The sequence below is a fragment of the Bubalus kerabau genome, chromosome X (genome assembly GCF_029407905.1).
Source record: "Bubalus kerabau isolate K-KA32 ecotype Philippines breed swamp buffalo chromosome X, PCC_UOA_SB_1v2, whole genome shotgun sequence".
Taxonomy (NCBI): Eukaryota; Metazoa; Chordata; class Mammalia; order Artiodactyla; family Bovidae; genus Bubalus; species Bubalus kerabau.
This window is the reverse complement of record NC_073647.1, coordinates 158884776-158902960: the sequence shown is the minus strand read 5'-3', so window position 1 is coordinate 158902960 and position 18185 is coordinate 158884776. Positions and strand designations below refer to the sequence as shown.

General features: G+C 49.3%; 1 protein-coding gene and 1 non-coding gene across 7 annotated transcripts in view; both read left to right on the top strand.

The window, feature by feature from the left end:
- Positions 1 to 18185, top strand: part of LOC129639827 (F-box-like/WD repeat-containing protein TBL1X) — a 244773-nt gene that overhangs the window by 109521 nt on the left and 117067 nt on the right. The gene's annotated exons all lie outside the window — the stretch shown is intronic.
- On the top strand, positions 3804 to 4025 carry LOC129640510 (small nucleolar RNA U89). The gene has a single exon (XR_008708877.1). It is a non-coding gene; the product is annotated as a small nucleolar RNA U89 (small nucleolar RNA).

Here is an 18185-nt window from a genome sequence, read left to right as displayed (position 1 = left end):
ACCTGTTTGGAGTGTCATCCAGGTTGGAGAACCCCCGGGGAAGGTCATTTAGAATCTGGGGGCCTCCTCCAGCCCCCAGTGTCCGCCACTTGCAGGCACTGCCCAAATCTAGCGTGGGGAGGTAATGCGGACTGGTGGAGGGGTGGGGTTGATCTGAGGGGGTGGCTTTGCTCTTCCCCCAGCTAGAGGGCTCCCTGACCTTCTCCCCTCACCCTCCCCAGGGCCCTTTGGCTGGAATACCTGCCAGCATTCACTCCCCAGCCCACACCCAGCTCGGCCCCACCCCTCCCCAACCCAGCACCCCCCACCCTTTCCTAAGCCCACCATCGACCCTAAGCCAGCCCTCACCTCCCCGCCCCACCCCACCATCACCTCCCCTCTCTCCCTGACTTAACACACCCCCACCTGATACTCCCCAAGCTCCCCGCCACGGACTAAACCACCCACCTGAGACCCCAGAGAACTGCCAACAGGAATTGCTTAGGAAAAGTGAAGTCACTCAGTTGTGTCCGACTCTCTGCGACCCCATGGACTGTAGCCCGCCAGGCTCCTCCGTCCATGGGATTCTCCAGGCCAGAATACTGGGGTGGGTTGCCCCTCCCTTCTCCAGGGGATCTTCCCAACCCAGGGATCAAACCTGGGTCTCCTGAATTGTAGACAGATGCTTTACCGTCTGAGCCACCAGGGAAGATTTTCTTGGGAAGGAGCAGCATTTATAGAGCAGGGTGAACTTGTTTGAGATTCCTGAGAAAGCACCTCCAAGAATTTTTTATATCCGTGCATATGTTACTGTAATAACCTCCCCGCTTTTATGTATCTGTGTTCTAAAAGGGGGCTTCTCTGGTAGCTCAGCTGGTAAAGAATCCTCCTGCAATGTGTGGGGGAGACCTGGGTTCGATCCCTGGGTTGGAAAGATTCCCCTGGAGAAGGAAAAGGCTACCCACTCCAGTATTCTGGCCTGGAGAATCCTGTGGATGGAGGAGCCTCTTGGGCTACAGTCCATGGAATTACAGAGTCAGACACAACTGAGCGACTGAACCTGCATTTTTGCGGTGCCTTGCCTAGAGAGGGGAGAATTATCTCGGAGCTTAACTTCTGAAGAAGCCACAGGAAATACATTTTTAGCCTTGAGGGATCCTTGTATTGTCCTTGGAGATTAGAGACATGTTCAAACAAAACTTTTTTTTTTTTTAAGAGCCGTGGATTAGAATCACCATGTTGTACCTCGGTGGGTTTATTTTGTTTTCTTGTCTCCAGTTTATTAGCATATACCTGTATTCTTGCGGGCTTCCCCAACTCTGCCTACAGCACAGCTTGCATTTCCTCTGTCCGAGGCACACTGCTTTAAGAGCATCTTGAAATTTCAGAACTTGCATTTCTTTGTCACCTTGGTGTCAGCTAACCGAGTGGAGATGTCATACTATCAGAGGTTTCCAGAGCAGTGTGTGCGTGTGTACTCAGTCACTTCAGTCGTGTCCGACTCTCTGCAACCCCATGGACTGCAGTGCACCAGGCTCCTCTCTGTCCAGGGGATTCTCCAGGCAAGAACGCTGGAGTGGGTTGCCGTTTCCTCCTCCAGGGGATCGTCCCAGCCCAGGGATCAAACCCATGTCTCTTCTGATTCCTGCACTGGCAGGCAGCTTCTTGACCACGGAGCTACCTGGGAAGCCCCGCTCCAGAGCAGAGTTTCGGTTGAACCAAGTATAAGTTCCATGATATTAAGATGTAGACACATCCAAACAGACTGGGACAGACCTGGCCAGGTGCCTGCCCTGCCTTTGCAAAAGCCTCTCACCTCCGTGGTGTTTTCCTTTCTCACCTGTGTGTTTGCACAGCTGTGCTTTTCTTCTAGTGAGGTTATAGAAATTAGACTTTGCAGGGAGTGGAGCTTTGGCATCCTGGTGAATGGGGAGGGGACTTCAGAATGTCCAAGTGAGGGGGGCAAACCCATGTCCTGAGCCTGTGCGTGGTCTGGCCCCTCTGCCTTGTAATATACACGGTGGTTCTTAGACCCCCGTCTGACACTCAGACTCGCTCAGGGGGCTCGCTCAGCGGGAAGGAATCCGCCTGGCCCATGCAGGAGACTCAGATTTGATCTCTGAGTCAGGAAGATCCCCTGGAGAAGGAAATGGCAACCCACTCCAGTACTCTTGCGTGGAGAATCCCACGGACAGAGGAGTCTGGAGGGCTAGAGTCCATGGGGTCGCAGAGTCAGACACGACTGAGCACCCAAGGCCACGGTCAGCTAGATAATGGTCCAACACATGAGAATCCTGAAGGTTTTGTTGCCAATAATAAGACTAGATGGGCGTATCACGTTCTATTTCCCTTTGCTGGCAGCAAAGGGGCTTAACAGCTTTGTTGATAAGAGGGTGCTCAATATTCCGTGTTTGAAATGTAAATACCTTTTTGCCCAAATGTTAACCTGGCTTCAGGGTTTCGATGTAGAGCGTTCATATAATAAATAATTCCTTTGATTGAATTGCTGGCTGCATGGCTCCTAGGTGCCGCCACCTTTCAGACGCCCTCCTTGCCCACGTCTTGCTGGCTTTTAGGGAGAGGTCGGCAAACGTGAAAAGGAATCCGGAACCATGGTTTGAATCCCTGGGACATTGGAAGAGTTGAACGCTAGCAGGGGAACCAAGCAGAGCTTATAAATTGAGGTGCTGTTTTCTTTTTCGTGTGTCTGCACCCCGGGTGGGTTTGGTCACCAGCCTGAGTTGAACACAGTGTGGGTTTGGTCACCAGCCTGAGTTGAACACAGTGCCAGATTCAGCTAACATCTGGTAACAGTATCCCTCCAGTCCGCTACACATGGAGCAGTTTGCCATGAAATCAGCAAACTGTTGGGAACAGAACTTCCTGAAGGTTTAGGCAATTCTGTTTCAATGTCATCATTTACATACAGTCCGTTCTCCCAGACTTCAGGAGGGCTGAACATCAAGTACACAGGAAGCCAGTCGACTATCCGTGGGTTATTTGTTTATTTTTGCAGTCTGCACTTGGAGACCTCTCAGGTTCACCTGCACTCTGCACAGTTGATTTTGTAAATAAAATCACAGGGAGACTGTTTAGGGAGGGAGCAGACGGCCGCACTCACGACTGGGAGGACGTTGGAGGCGGACGCGTGGCTTCATTAGTGAAGAGTGGATGTGAAGTGTTTCGCAAGTACTTTGAAGATGCTGAGCCAGGATAGTTAGATGTGGCGCTCGTCAAGCTGCTTACGGCTCCTAGGGAAGATGAGAAGTGCTTATTATTATTTCTCATGCCAGCCAGCCCTCTAAAGTCTTGAGGGTCTGTCGTAAGCACGGGTCAGCAAAGTCGGCCTTCACCAGGGCAGTTTTGCCTCCAATCAGGGCCATCAGGCAGGGTCTGGAGATACTCGGGGGTTATTAACAACTCGGGTAAGAGTGCTCCGGGTTTTTCTCGTGGTTGGAGGCGGGTGGGCAGGCCAGCGCCCCCCGCCACGAGGAGTCAACATCATCCCCCAGCATCCGTGTCTACCCGGGACAGCCCACAACATCTGCGGACAGGGTCCCATCTCCTGGGTGGGCATCACCGCCCTTGTTGGGACCTCCCACGCTGCCATCTCTGAGGTTCTGAAGCCATGCATTAAATGCCCTTCCCTCTCCGTGTGGTCTCTTCTGTTCAGGGGGAGTTAAGTGGAGCCCTGGATCTGGCTCAGTATCTTGTAGGGGCAGAAGGGGAACCCGAGGTCCTCACTCCCCACTGTCTAGAGTGCCGCCCACCGACACGGCCCCCCTCTTCCGTTGTAGTCTCTGGAAACACACATGTCAGCATCTCGCGTCACCCTCTCTGGGATGCATGAGTTTCATCTTGTTTTAGATTTCGCTTTAAATCCATTCAACCAGGCTTCTTCCCTGGTGGCTCTGACGGTAAAGAATCTGCCTGTACTGGCCTCACCTCCATGTCCACTGCTGCCTTCAGTTCCCTGCAGCTGCCTGCAGGGAGGCCAACAGGTGGGGCTGGGCACGAGCCACGTGAGCGCAACCTTGGATCTGACAGCCCAGGGAAAAAAAAAAAAAAAAGGAAAAAAAAAAAAAAAAGAATCTGCCTGCCAATGCAGGAGACCCTGGGCTCGATCCCCCGGGTCGGGACAGTCCCCTGGAGGAGGGAATGGAAACCCACTGCAGTACTCTTGCCTGGAGATTTCCACAGACAGAGGAGCCTGATGGGCTGCTGTCCATGGGGTCGCAAAGAGCCGGACAGGACTGAGTAGCTAACGCTTTCGCTTTTCCCTTTCAATTTGTTCATGGAGGCTGGTGAGTGTGTGTGGGGGTCTTTGCTGGACACGTGCGAGAGGATGGGAGGTCATCACAGGGCTTTCAGCCGTGAAGCCGAGAATGGACGACGTTTGTCGCCAGGGTATACACAGGAGTCCTTAATGTGCCCAGGATCATCCTGTAGCGGTCTTTTTTGTCACATAAAGGCAGACAATTCACTTGACTGACTCAATGAAAGGGTGCAGGGCAGTTGGGCTTCCTAGGTGGCTCAGTGGTAGAGAATCCACGAGCCGATGCTCCAGGAGACCTGGGTTCGATCCCCTGGGTGGGGAAGATGCCCTGGAGGAGGGCGTGGCAACCCACTCCAGTATTCTCGCCTGGAGAATCCCAGGACAGAGAAGCCTGACGGGCTACAGTCCATGGGGTCGCAGAGAGCTGGACACGACTGAGCGGCTAAACATCAACAACACAGAGGCGCAGGAGGTGGTGTCCAGCCCGAGCGGGAAGAGCCGTGTCCTGGTGGAGGGGGCTTGCAGTGTTGCCCAGCCTTCTTGGGGAACCCCAAGGAGTAAGCTGGTGGGGGATCCTGGACGCCCACATCACGGCTTAACTTAACATCCATCACACCTGGAGCCTCTCGTTATGCATAATCAGGTGGCGGCGTTATATAATTGACACTGACGCTCAAACATTCATGAAGAAAAACCTCATAAATGAGACTAATCATTAAGGGAGAGACTTAAGTCCTTGGTGGATACAAGGATCCAGGGTAAAGCAAATTAGAAATAATAGATTCAACGCTGATAGAAACGGAGATGGGTGTTTAAAATCTTCAGGCTTGAAGCTGAGCCAAAGAATTGATGCTTTTGAACTGTGGTGTTGGAGAAGATTCTTGAGAGTCCCTTGGACTGCAAGGAGATCCAACCAGTCCATCCTAAAGGAGATCAACCCTGAATATTGATTGGAAGGACTGATGCTGAAGCTGAAACTCCAATACTTTGGCTACCTGATGCGAAGAACTGACTTATTGGAAAAGATCCTGATGCTGGGAAAGACTGAAGGCAGAAGGAGAACGACAGAGGATGGGATGGTTGGATGGTGTCACAGACTTGATGGACGTGAGTTTGAGCAAACTTCAGGAGATCATGAAGGACAGGGAAGCCTGGTGTGCTGCAGTCCGTGGGGTCACAAAGAGTCAGACATGACTGAGCGACTGAACAGCAAGGAAGACTTGGAGCATATCTGCTGCTTTACTTTAGAATGTGAGCTTTGTTGTCACGCCAGAGGACTCAACTGCCCCGACAGTGGACCCTATAGAATTCTTCGCCTTTTCATTTATTTCATGAAATTCTGGGGGCATTTTTCCTCCCAGAGATATTAATTGGGAACAACAGTGAATGCCCACTCTGTCACGGTTTTCTAACCCACACACATACTCAGCCACCCACTGGTCAGAATATATTCTAAATGCCGAAAGTCACTGGGCGTGATAGACACTGATAGAATGCTGTTTTTTTTTTAAAAAAGAAAGAAATGCATGATATGCCCAAAATTTATGGGAAATGTTTAGGTCAAGCAGCCCTCGAGTCCAGAGTGTGTGTCCTTTGGAAGTTGCACCGTGGGACGGTCCTTGGCCTGGTCCAGCCCCCGCTGCTGAACGCTCAGATGTTTTATTGAAGCAAAAACCTGAGCAAGGAATTCTGAGCCCACCCTGGTCTTGTCTTTAGTCAGTGTTCTCCTTCAGGGGGCTCTAGTGATGACGAACCTGACTTGAGACTTGGGTTTGATCCCTGGGTCGGGAAGATGCCCTGGAGAAGGGAATGGCAACCCACTCCAGTGTTCTTGCCTGGAGAATCCCATGGACAGAGGAGCCTGGCGGGCTACAGTCCATGGGGTTGCAAAGAATCTGACACAACTGAAGTGACTTCACACACACACACACATCTTGATCTCAGAGTCAACTACATCACATATTAGAACTCAAGGAGAAAGGGGGTTTCCTTGTTGCTGTTATCTCGATCTTTATCGTGATATCTGAATGTGGCAGTAACACCGATCCATAGTGAATGGCCAAGCTTAAAATCTTGCGTAAATAAGTTGGCGCGGGATACGAGCGGATTCTGGATGGGAGGCATAATAAACATCTGTGTCCTGAGATGGGTGATATCTGAGCACTCACAGACGTTAAGAGGTGGGAGAGAAGCAGAGACGCTGACAAGTACCCAGGGTCCTGTTGGGCCAGGGCTGGCCGTGAGCTTCCAAGAGATCTGTGGGTTCTGCCAGGCAGGCTGCCCCTGGGAAACTCTTCCCTGCACTTGGACGTGAGACCCACCCCCAGCTGGGGCTCCCTGGTGGAGACAGAAAAGAGTCAAAGCTCTCCTGGGTTCACAGGAGAGCTGTAGCGGTGATGAGAAATGTACATGTGTTTCTCCAGCCAGGCTCCAGTTGTTGGGAGTCGACTCGGTCTTGGTGAGGATGAGGAATTAGATGGTAGAGCCCAGGTTTTTTTGAGGGTTTTTTTTTTTTTGCAGCATCTTGAAGCACAATACAGGATGGGCCCGTGCCACTTTGCAAGTTTTCAAGTAGCTACAGGCGCCGTGGTTCCTTTAATGAAAGATCATGAACGTGGTGTGTGGGTGAGAGAAGGGTTTGGGGGAGGGTGGACACATGGATAGTGTACCTGAGTCCCTTTGCTGTCCTCCTGAAACTCACAGCATTGCTAACTGGCTATTCCCCAATACAAAGTAAAAAGTTAAAAAAAAATAGAATGTAGCAAAGTTTGAACAAAGTTGGCATTTAAAAAAAATTTTTTTTAGCTATTTTACTTAAATGCCCTGAACCTAAAAGTATCTAATGTATGACTCTTTGAGACCCCATGGACTATAGCCTGCCAGGCTCCTCTGTCCATGGGATTCTCCAGGCAAGAAACTTGGAGTGCATTGCCATTTCCTCCTCAAGGGCATCTTCCCGACCCAGGGATCGAACCCACATCTCCTGCACTGGCAGGCTGATTCTTTCCCCCTGGGAAGCCTCGGAAGCCCTATAGGTGCATGCCAAATATTTGGTCAATAAATGAATGGATTAGTAAATGGCTTTAAATGCTATCTCTATTTTTTTTTAAAAAAGATCATGAACATTGGGCTTCTCTAGAGTATTCCTGACACTTCCCGTTTGGGGAGATCTTTATAAAATGGGAAGGTGCTCTGCCTTCGGAATGTCAGTCATTTCTGAACCCCACAAAAGCCTGGGAGGGACTGGGAGACCCAGTGAGAACACCTGTCCGGTCTGCGGTTGTCCGCTATCATAGGGATGTAGTCAACCTGCATCCTTGATGGGAAATCACTCTTTGGCACTGCTGTGTGTCTCGACTGGATTGATAAAGCTCCCTAGGTCTTTATTTGCTCTTAACTGCCTGTGATGGAAACCCAGCAGATCCTCACAGCTTGGAGAAAACCCTAGAGAGCAACATTCCTTCATAAGAGAGAAGACTCCTGACCCCTCCACTTAGGTAATATTGCTAAGCATCGCTGACCCCCGTTGGAAATGCTTGTTGGCAGGAGCTTGAGTCATAAAAGCTTACCTGTGCTCTCCCGTGATCTGCACAAAGCCATGCTTCATCATATAGTGTGTTCATAATATTATATCTGAATTTAATTCAGGGCAGCCAACCCTTGCTGAGTGGTTTTGTGTGAATCGAGCATTATGCTGGATACGGGAGGTACAGCGATAAATAAAACTTCTTTTTTTTATCATCAGATTGGACTGGGACATGGCCAGACCCTTCAGTCACAGGGGAGCAGAGCAACGAGTCTTCTTTCTTGGTAGAGGGAAGAAAGACCAGTCAGGATGTGTGGACTGAGCTACAGGCACTTAGGGGACCACTCCGCAGTTGGTTGAATGGAGAATGAAGTAATAAGTCTGTGTTCTAGGGCATTAACCTTTTTTTTTTTTTTTTTTGCGAAGAGATAGTTAATGACCAACGGTGGTATTCTGTGCCATGTGTCATCTTGCAGAACCGTCTGTAACATCTCATGGCGCTGTGGAAGCTCAGTGCGGGGAGCGCAAGCAGTCAGTGATCATTAAGGACACAATTGTCTTCAAGTTCCTCTCCTTCCCTTGAAGACTGGGAGTGTTGGATTTCAGCTTTCCTCGCCACCAATTTTCATCAAGAGGCTCTTTAGTTCTTCTTCACTTTCTGCCACAAGGGTGGTGTCATCTGCATATCTGAGGTTATTGATAGTTGTCCTGGCAATCTCGATTCCAGCTTGTGCATCTTCCAGCCCAGCGTTTCTCATGATGTCCTCTGCATATAAGTTAAATAAGCAGGGCGACAATATACAGCCTTGACGTCCTCCTTTTCCTATTTCGAACCAGTCTGTTGCTCCACGTCCAGTTCTAACTGTTGCTTCCTGACCTGCATACAGGTTTCTCAAGAGGCAGGTCAGGTGGTCTGGTATTCCCATCTCTTTCAGAATTTTTCACAGTTTATTGTGATCCACACAGTCAAAGGCCTTGGCATAGTCCATAAAGCAGAAATAGATGTTTTTCTGGAACTCTCTTGCTTTTTCAGTAATCCCAACGGATGTTGGCAATTTGATCTCTGGTTTCTCTGCCTTTTCTAAAGGCATGTTTCTTTGCAACCCCATGGTCTATATACTCCATGGAATTCTCCAGGCCAGATTGCTGGAGTCAGTAGCCTTTCCCTTCTCCAGGAGATCTTCCCAACCCAGGAATTGAAGCAGGGTCTCTTGCCTTGCAGGCAGATTCTTTACTGAGCTATCAGGGAAGCCCCCTCTTATAAGATAGATGCTATTTACTAAATGGTGATAGACTGTGTCTTTTTGCTTTTACAAACATCAGGAAAGCCTCAAGCTGGTGTCCTTTGTTCTTTCTAATAATTGGTCTTGGTTGACTGCTCATGGAATAACAGAATCCACGAGTTCAAAAGGTAGATTTTTTTTAATTGGATTATAATTGATTTGCAATGTTGTGTTAGTTTCAGGTGTAAAGCAAAGTGAGTCAGTTATACATACACATATATCCACTCTTTTTCAGATTCTTTTCCCATGTAAGCCATTGCAGAGTATTGGGTAGAGTTCTCTGTGCTATACAGTAGGTCCTTGTTAGTTACCTATTTAATATCTAGTGGTGGAGAAGGCAATGGCACCCCACTCCAGTACTCTTGCCTGGAAAATCCCATGGACGCAGGAGCCTGGTGGGCTGCAGTCCAGGGGGTTGCGAAGAGTCGGACACGACTGTGCGACTTCCCTTTCACTTTTCCCTTTCATGCATTGGAGAAGGAAGTGGCAACCCACTCCAGTGTTCTTGCCTGGAGAATCCCAGGGACGGGGGAGCCTGGTAGGCTGCCGTCTATGGGGTTGCACAGAGTTGGACACGACTGAAGCGACTTAGCAGCAGCAGCAGTGTGTATGTTAATTTCAGTCTCCCAGTTTTTCTCCCCACCCCAGCTCCTGGTAACCATAAGTTCGTTTTGTACATCTGTGACTCTTTTATTTTGTAAATACATTCATTTGTACCGGTTTTTTTTTATTTTTAAAGCTTCTGCATATAAATGATATCATATGGTATTTGTCTTTCTTTGTCTGAGACACTTCACTCAGTACGACCTTCTTTGGGTCCATAGTGTTGTAAATGGCTTTATTTTGTTCTTTTTTATGGCTGACTAAGCAGACTTAGCCCCTAATCACATGTGGAACTTAATCTGCATGAAGTCGGCATTCTTGTCAGTCCTATTTAAACGAGAAGTGTGATGCGTTGCCTGATAACACTGGAGAACTCCTGGAGTACATGAAGATCCCTTGACTTTGCAGACATCCTAAAACGTGAGTGGTAAAGGTGGGTGACTAAGCACACCCACTGATATGAGCTAGTTTCTTCTGCCCCCCTCAAGAAGCCCGCCTTTCTGCTTTCAGAGAAGCCATGTCAGAATTTTTAATTAATTCTTCAAAAGGGCTCATTACCGGGAGGAATAGAGAGATTCTCATTATGGTGATGGTGTCTCATCCATGCTGAGATTTAATGTATGGACCCTGGGGGCCTGGCTGAACTGGAGTTCGGGGGCCTCTCCTGTTGGTCTCAAACCCACACGCCACCTTGGTTTTTAGAATAATTATCTTGATGTTAAACACAGTAGAAATTATGAAAGATTTTTAAATGCATGCGTGGACACGCATGTAGATACCAGTCATGTAAACAAACTATGCTTTTGATCTGTGCATTTGTGGGCAGCATTTTTCAGCCCTGAAAATGTCAACGCGGTAATGTGGAATCTTGTACCTCGTCCCACTCTATCCCCACCTGAACCCCAGTTTCCTCCCAGGATGTTGAGGGGACACGGTGGAGGCCTGGGTGATTGAGGTTGAATGTTGGGTGGCCACCTGGGTGAAGGTCTGAAGTTCCAAACTAGCACCAAAGCCGACCAGAGGGACCTTTTCCTTACGTGCAGATTCCCTGACAGTCTGTGAGGAAATTCCTTTTATTTGATTTTATTTTTTTCTCTTTTAATGAAATGAATGTCTTCTCTTATGAAAAGTGCTGTTACATTATATTCAGAAATAGCATTTTAATAAACACTTGTCTTGATTATAAAGCAGGTTAAAAGCTATGCTTCTTAGTGGTCATAGCAGGTTCCTAGGGCAGCCCTAACAAAATTCCACAAGCCACGTGACTTACAACACCAGGAGTCCATTCTCTCAAATTCCTGGAGGCCAGAAGTCTCAGATCGAGATGTCACCAGGCTGGCCCTCTGCTGAAGGCTCTGGGTGGGCTCCTTTCTTGCCCATCTCCTAGCTTCTGTGGTTTCCAGCAACCCTGGATGTTCCCTAGACTTACAGATACGTCATCCTAGTCTTTGCCTTGTCTGTGTATCTATGTTAACATGGCCATTTTCCTACGTGGAGACCATCATAGTGGGTTGAGAGCCCGCCCTGCTCCAGTGTGACCTCATTTGATGAATTCTGTATGTGTGATTGGATGTATTTTTTTTTTCTTTTTTATTGACATATGATTGACCTACAGTGAGCCCTGAAAAGAGTGAAAATATTAGTCATTCAGTCGTGTTTGACCCTGCGACTTCATGGACTGTAGCCCGCCAGGCTCCTCTGTCCATGGGATTCTCCAGGCAAGAACACTGGAGTGGGTTACCTGTCCTTCTCCAGTGGATCTTCCCAACCCAGGGATCGAACCCAGGTTGATTCTTTTACCACCTGAGCCACCGGGAAAGCGCAAATTGACCCTCAGCACTATGTTGATTCCGGGTGCATGACTGATGACTTGATCTTTGTATACGTTACAGAATGATCCCCACGACAAGTCTAGTTAACATCTGTCGCCATACAAGCGTATGACACTATTATTGACTGTATTCCCCAGGCTCTCTGTTTTATCCCCTTGGCTCATTTTGTAGCTGGAAGTTTCTCCCTCTTGCTGCTGCTGCTAAGTCGCTTCAGTCGTGTCCAACTCTGTGCGACCCCATAAACGGCAGCCCACCAGGCTCCCCTGTCCCTGGGATTCTCAAGGCAGGAACACTGGAGTGGGTTGCCATTTCCTTCTCCAATGCATGAAAGTGAAAAGTGAAAGTGAAGTTGTGTCTGACTCTTAGCGACCCCACAGACTGCAGCCCACCAGGCTCCTGCGTCCATGGGATTTTCCAGGCAAGAGTACTGGAGTGGGGTGCCATTGCCTTCTCCCTTTTAGGCTCCCTTATATATTTCACTCACCTTCACCTCCTGCCCCCTGCCTACTACCTCTTTCTCTGAGTCTGTTTCTGTTTTGTTGTGTTTCTTCATTTGTTTCAATTTTTAGATTCTATGTCTAAGTGCAATCATGCAGTATTTCTCTTTGATTTGTTGAGTTTCATGTAATACCCTCACTGACTCAATGGACACGAGTTTGGGGTAAACTCCAGGAGTTGGTGATGGCCAGGGAAGCCTGGCGTGCTGCGGTCCATGGGGTCACAGAGAGTCGGACACGACTGAGTGACTGAACTGAATAGCCTGTGGGTCCATCCCTGTGGTCACAGATGGCAAGGTTTCGTTCTGTTTTTATGGCTGAGCCATTTTCCTCTGTGTGTGTGTGTGTGTGTGTGTGTGTGAGACGTCTTCTTTATCCGTTCATCTCTCGATGGACGCTGAGGTTGCTTCCAGATCGTGGCTATTCTAAATAATTCTGCAGTGAACATAGGGGCATGTATATCTCTTCAACTTCGTGCTTTCGTCTTCTTCAGGAAAATGCCTAGAAGTGGCGTCGGCTAGGTCGTGCGGTCGTTCTGTTTGTAATGTTCTGGGGAAGCCCCGTTCTATTTTCCGTAGTAGCTGCACCAGTCGACATTCTTACCGTCACTGCATCGTACAGGTTCCCTTTTCTTTCCATCCTTGGAGACACTTGTTATTTGTTGTCTGTCTGGCTGAGCCCACGCTCAACAATCTGACAGGTGTCAGGTGGGTATCTCATTGTTTTTTCAGTTGGCGTTTCATCTTGATGAATTCTATCTGTGACCAACCTATTTCCAAACGAGGTCGCACTCTAAGGTGTCCAGGGTATTGGGACCACAAGATATCATTTTTAGAGGGGGGCCCAGTTCAACCCATAGTAGTGGCGATGTCCCTTTACCCTTGGCCATTTACAGGGCGGGTGAAGAAGTCCAAACTGGTATAAATTCTTTGTCTTTAATCAAATGAACGAGCTGGCAGAACAGAGCTGCAGGTGTGGCCACCTGCCACCCACCAGGCCTGCTGTTTCGGGGCCTGGGTGACCATCATACCCACAAGCCCCAGGGGACTGTGTCTTTCCTGACATTTCTGGGAGGTCTGGGAGCTCTCGTGGCCTGTCCGTCAGGAGGGGGTTTTTTCCTGAGCCACAGTTCATGGAGGTGTGGGTGGCTTTGCTGGTTTGTGGAGCCCGTTCTCGGTCACAGGCGAGTAGGAGGTGGTGGGCTTTGCCTTGAGACCGGCCTGGGGGGCTGCTGCTTATGAGGATGGCGTTCAGGGGGTAAAGTGGACAAAGTGGAAACTGTGAGCCCACTTAACCTGATCCCTGGAATATTCCGTCATGCAACCATGTGATGTTGACCGTGTGGAGCCCCCAGCCGCCAGGGGAGGCTCTAGAATCCACGATCTGTAGTGCAGCCCCCTTCCATTTCCCAGCAGAGGTGATAGAGGGTAGAACCAGTTGTGCCTGTGAGTGGTTTTGATGCCTGGAATCCCCAGGCCCTTCCATGGAGTTTCTTGTCCAGGTTCTTGTGAAAGAAATTGCACCGTGGAAGACTCGTTGGTGCCAAAGTGAAAGGGACTCAGTTGTGTCCGACCCTTTGCAGCCCCATGGAGGCTATACAGTCTCCAGGAATTCTCCAGGCCAGAACACCGGACTGGGTAGCTGTTTCCGTCTCCAGGGGACCTTCCCAACCCAGGGGTTGAACCCAGATCTTCAGCATTGCAGGTGGATTCTTTCCCAGCTGAGCCACCAGGGGAGCCCAAGACTGTTGGAATGGGTCTGGCACATATTTCAAGGCTTCCTGGCGCTTTTCAGGGAAACGTGTTAAACAGACATGTCAGAAACACTCCGAACTTGAAAGTCTCAGAGTGCAGTAGGTGAAACCTTGACCTTGGGTTCGCCTCTCTTGGCGATGGTGGCTTCATGTGGTAAGCAGCAGGTCACCTGGGTGCCCCATCACCGTGTTCAGCCCTCGGGGAGGGCCCTTGGGGCCTTGGACGATCAGCTTCCAGGAGCAGTTTGGACAACGGGGAATACGATTTCCCATCATAATTACAACCCCTGAGCCTGATCCAGCTCCAAAATTAGGGCCCCAGTTAGAATATGTGCACATCCACTGTTTCTGAGCGCTGCTGTGAGAAAGCCTGCTAAACAGAAACGGGAATTCTGCATATGAGAAAAATAATCCAGAATAGTTGAAAGCCATAAGTGGGGACTCTTTTCTTTCAGGTCAATCGACACTTTAACGACCTAGACAGCATATTAAAAAGCAGAGCCATTGATGTACCAACAGAGGTCTGTCTCGTCAAGGCTACGGTTTAACCAGTAGTCATGTATGGATGTGAGAGTCGGACTATAAAGAAAGCTGAGCACCGAAGAATGGATGCTTTTGAACTGTGGTGTTGGAGAAGAATCTTGAGAGTCCCTTGGACTGCAAAGAGATGCAACCAGTCCATCTTAAAGGAGTTCTGTCCTGAGCGTTCATTGGAAGGACTGATGTTGAAGCTGAAATGCCAGTACTTTGGCCACCTGATGTAAAGAACTGACTCATTGGAACAGACCCTGATGCTGGGAAGGATTGAGGGTGGGAGGAGAAGGGGACGACAGAGGATGAGATGGTTGAATGGCATCACTGGCTGAATGGACATGAGTTTGGGTAAACTCCAGGAGTTGGTGATGGACAGGGAAGCCTGGTGTGCTGCAGTCCATGGGGTCGCAAAGAGTCAGACACGACTGAGCCACTGGACTGAACTCTTTAACAATGATGGAACATACAGCACAGCATCTCAAGACCTTATGTGAAGAATTTGCTAAAATAAGGCAGACACGTTTAGGATTCATCTCATTCTGAATCAAGAACTTTACACTTGACTGGAAAGAACTTTTCTTCTAATCTAATGGAAAATGGTGGGTCATGGCTAAAGAACCCACAGGCCAATGCAAGAGACACGAGTTCCATCTCTGGGTCTGGAAGATCCCCTGGAGAAGGGAATGGCAACCCACTCCAGTATTCTTGCCTGGAGAGTCCCATGGACAGAGGAGCCTGGCAGGCTACAGTCCATGAGGTTTCAAAAGAGCTGGACACGACTGAGCGACTAAACAACAAACAACAACAATGGAAAGATGCCACTTTTGTACCATTCGGACATGGAAGTGCCTAGCTGAGGGGAGCAAGTGATTGCTGGGGATTTAGGGGTGAAAATGTCAGTGTGGTTTCTAAGTGTGCGTGGTTTACCTGGTAGACCTGGTTTTACTGAAAGAGAGCTATGTGATGGGGTCAAGATAGATGTGTGTAGTTTTCTGGGTCTTACGTTTGCAGCTGTTTGTGTGTTTGCATGCTTGGTTGAAGGCAAACAAATGGAATTAGATACTAATTGGCTTGGAGGGGTTGGCGAGTTGTGGGGAGTGAATGAATGGGGTTAGTTTCTGTGCCAGTGTTCTCTGACGTCCACCAGTGTGTTCCCAGTTCCAGCCCCTGTGTTGTTTATCCACTGGGGTGTGAGAGATCACCCCAGCACTCCCAACTGAACACTGCAGACACATCACCTCCCGTGCGTTCTGAGACTCAGAAATCCAAGCATGGATGAGCCGGAGTATTCCCGCTCGAGGTCTCCCGTGAGTTGCAGTCAGCGCGTTGGCCCCAAGACCGCAGTCTCTTGAGCCTAGTGCCGGGCTGGAGGCTCAGCCCCAAGCCCGTTCACGAATGTGGCAGTTGGCGGGAGGCTTCTGTCCCCCCCCGTCTCTGCAGGGCTGCCTGTGACCTGGCTACTCCAGAGTGCCTGATTGAGAGAGAGAGATAGCAGAGGAGGGGAAACAGAGTCCAGGAGAAAGAGAGAGAGAAGGACGGTGCTGGGAACTTCCCTGGTGGAGCAGTGATTAAGAGTCTAATCTCCCAGTGCAAGGAGATCTGCCAGCCTTGGATGGGGAACTAAAGCTCTCATATGCCTCATGGCACAGCCAAAAATAAATAAATTAACAATAGAATAACTTAAAAAAAAATTAAAAAGAAAGTGCTGGAAGCCACATGCTTTCACAACCTGATCTAGAGGGGACATGCTATTCCATCTGCCGTGTTCTGTCGGTCGCATAGACCAATCCTGGTCAGTGTGGGTTGAGGTGGTTCCTGGGTGCAGATACCAGTGGGGTGGGGCTCCTTGGATTTCATCTCAGAGGCTGCCTGGGGCCTTCTCTGGCATCTAGTGGTTAGGACTCCATCCTTAAGCTGCACAGGTTCGAGCCCTGGTCGGGGAGCTGAGATTCCACATGCTACATGGTGGGGCCACATAAATGAGATAACAAATAACAAATAAAAAATGCATGTGAGGAGGCTGCGTACCACAGCCTTTTATTTTCTGTACCCGTAAGTTTTGCCATCTTGGTTAGAGAATTACTCACTTGAGTACATAGTCAACTGTCAGAAAGTGGGGGGAAATTTCTGTAGCTGTGTCTGTGCCCTGACTTTTGGATAGAATAGAATCTGCATGTAACGACTGTCACTTTACTGTGTGTGTGTGTGTGTGTGTGTGTGTGTGTGTGCGTGCTTAGTTGTGTCTAACTCTTCTTGACCCCATGGACTGTGTAGCCCACCAGGCTCCTCTGTCCATGAGATTCTCCAGGGCAAGAATACTGGAGTGGGTTGCTGTTTTCCTTCTCCAGGGGAATCTTCCCAATCCAGGGATCGAGCCCGAGTCTCTTGCATCTCCTGCACTGGTGGGCAGATTCTTTCCCACGAGCAGCATCTCAGAAGCCCGCCGCTTTACTACCTAGCTAAATAAAATATGATGCACCAGTTTTGTGCTCTCCACGATATTCTTGGACAGAAAATCAGTTTCCCTCCCGGGAAAGGAAACATCCATTGAGCCCTCCACTGGTGGATGTGGCCAGTCAGCTCTCCTCCCATTTCCTCCTTAAACTCAGGTAAATAAATCTTCAGTGACTGCCTGAGTTATTGCTGCCCCTGCATGTGTACCTTCTGCCCCAAGGCATTTAGGAAAGGTTGCCCTTGCCTTTTCTAAATAATGAATTGCCTTTTTTTTTTTTTTTTTTTTTTGTCTTCTAGGCAAAGTTAATGCGGAAAAAAAAATGAATGAGAATTTTTTCCCCGCCCCCCGAGCTCTTTCTAACAGTTTCGAAGATGATAACATCTTTATTGCATTTCAGTGTCTGCGCTAACATCATTCATTCATTCCGCAGATAACCTCCGTGTGCCGGTGAGGCTGTAAAAGTACAGAAGTCGAGTGTAAGCTCAAATGACCTCTTCACAGTAATTTAAAGGCACATCAGGAGAAGGCCACGGCAACCCACTCCAGTACTCTTGCCTGGAAAATCCCATGGACGGAGGAGCCTGGTAGGCTGTAGTCCATGAGGTCGCGAAGAGTCGGACACGACTGAGCGACTTCCGTTTCACTTTCACGCATTGGAGAAGGAAATGGCAACCCACTCCAGTGTTCTTGCCTGGAGAATCCCAGGGACGGGGGAGCCTGGTGGGCTGCCGTCTATGGGGTCGCACAGAGTCGGACACGACTGAAGCGACTTAGCAGCAGCAGCAGAAGATAGAAGAAAGGGCTTCCCTGGTAGCTGAGACTGTAAAGAACCTGCCTGTCAGTGCGGAAGATCCAGGTTCCATCCCTGGGTCAGGAAGATTCCCCTTGGAGGAGGGCATGGCAACCCACTGCAGTATCCTTGCCTGGAGAATCCCAGGGACAGAGGAGCCCGGTGGGGGCTACATGGTCCACAGGGTGGGTCACAGAGAGTCAGACAGGACTGAGCACAGACAGAAGAAATGAACCCCTGTGGGTAGGGAACTGAATTTTGTGAATTCTCCACCCGCAGGTTGACTTAATGAACATTTCGGAGGATCCTCAGAGTCAGGATTCTCTTATCGTTTGCGTTTTCTAGAAAGGCAACTGCTGTGCAGAGAGAGGAGTGGGTTTCCGGGATAGGGAACCGGACCTGGCCCAAGGTGGACCCCAAAGGGTCTGATCCCCAGACCGGCTGCGTCAGCAACCTTCATGTACAGAAGAAGCCTTTGCATGTGGAAAGGCTGCACGGGGAGTCCTTGACTTGCCCTAAATGCCACTGGTCTGTTTGGCACAAGGTTGGAGATACTGCCACCTTCACAGCTAGTGGCCATCACGCCGCTGTCCAGGGATTTGCCAGTATCCTTCCCCCCAACCCCAACTTTAATTTTTGTCCCATGGACACTCATCT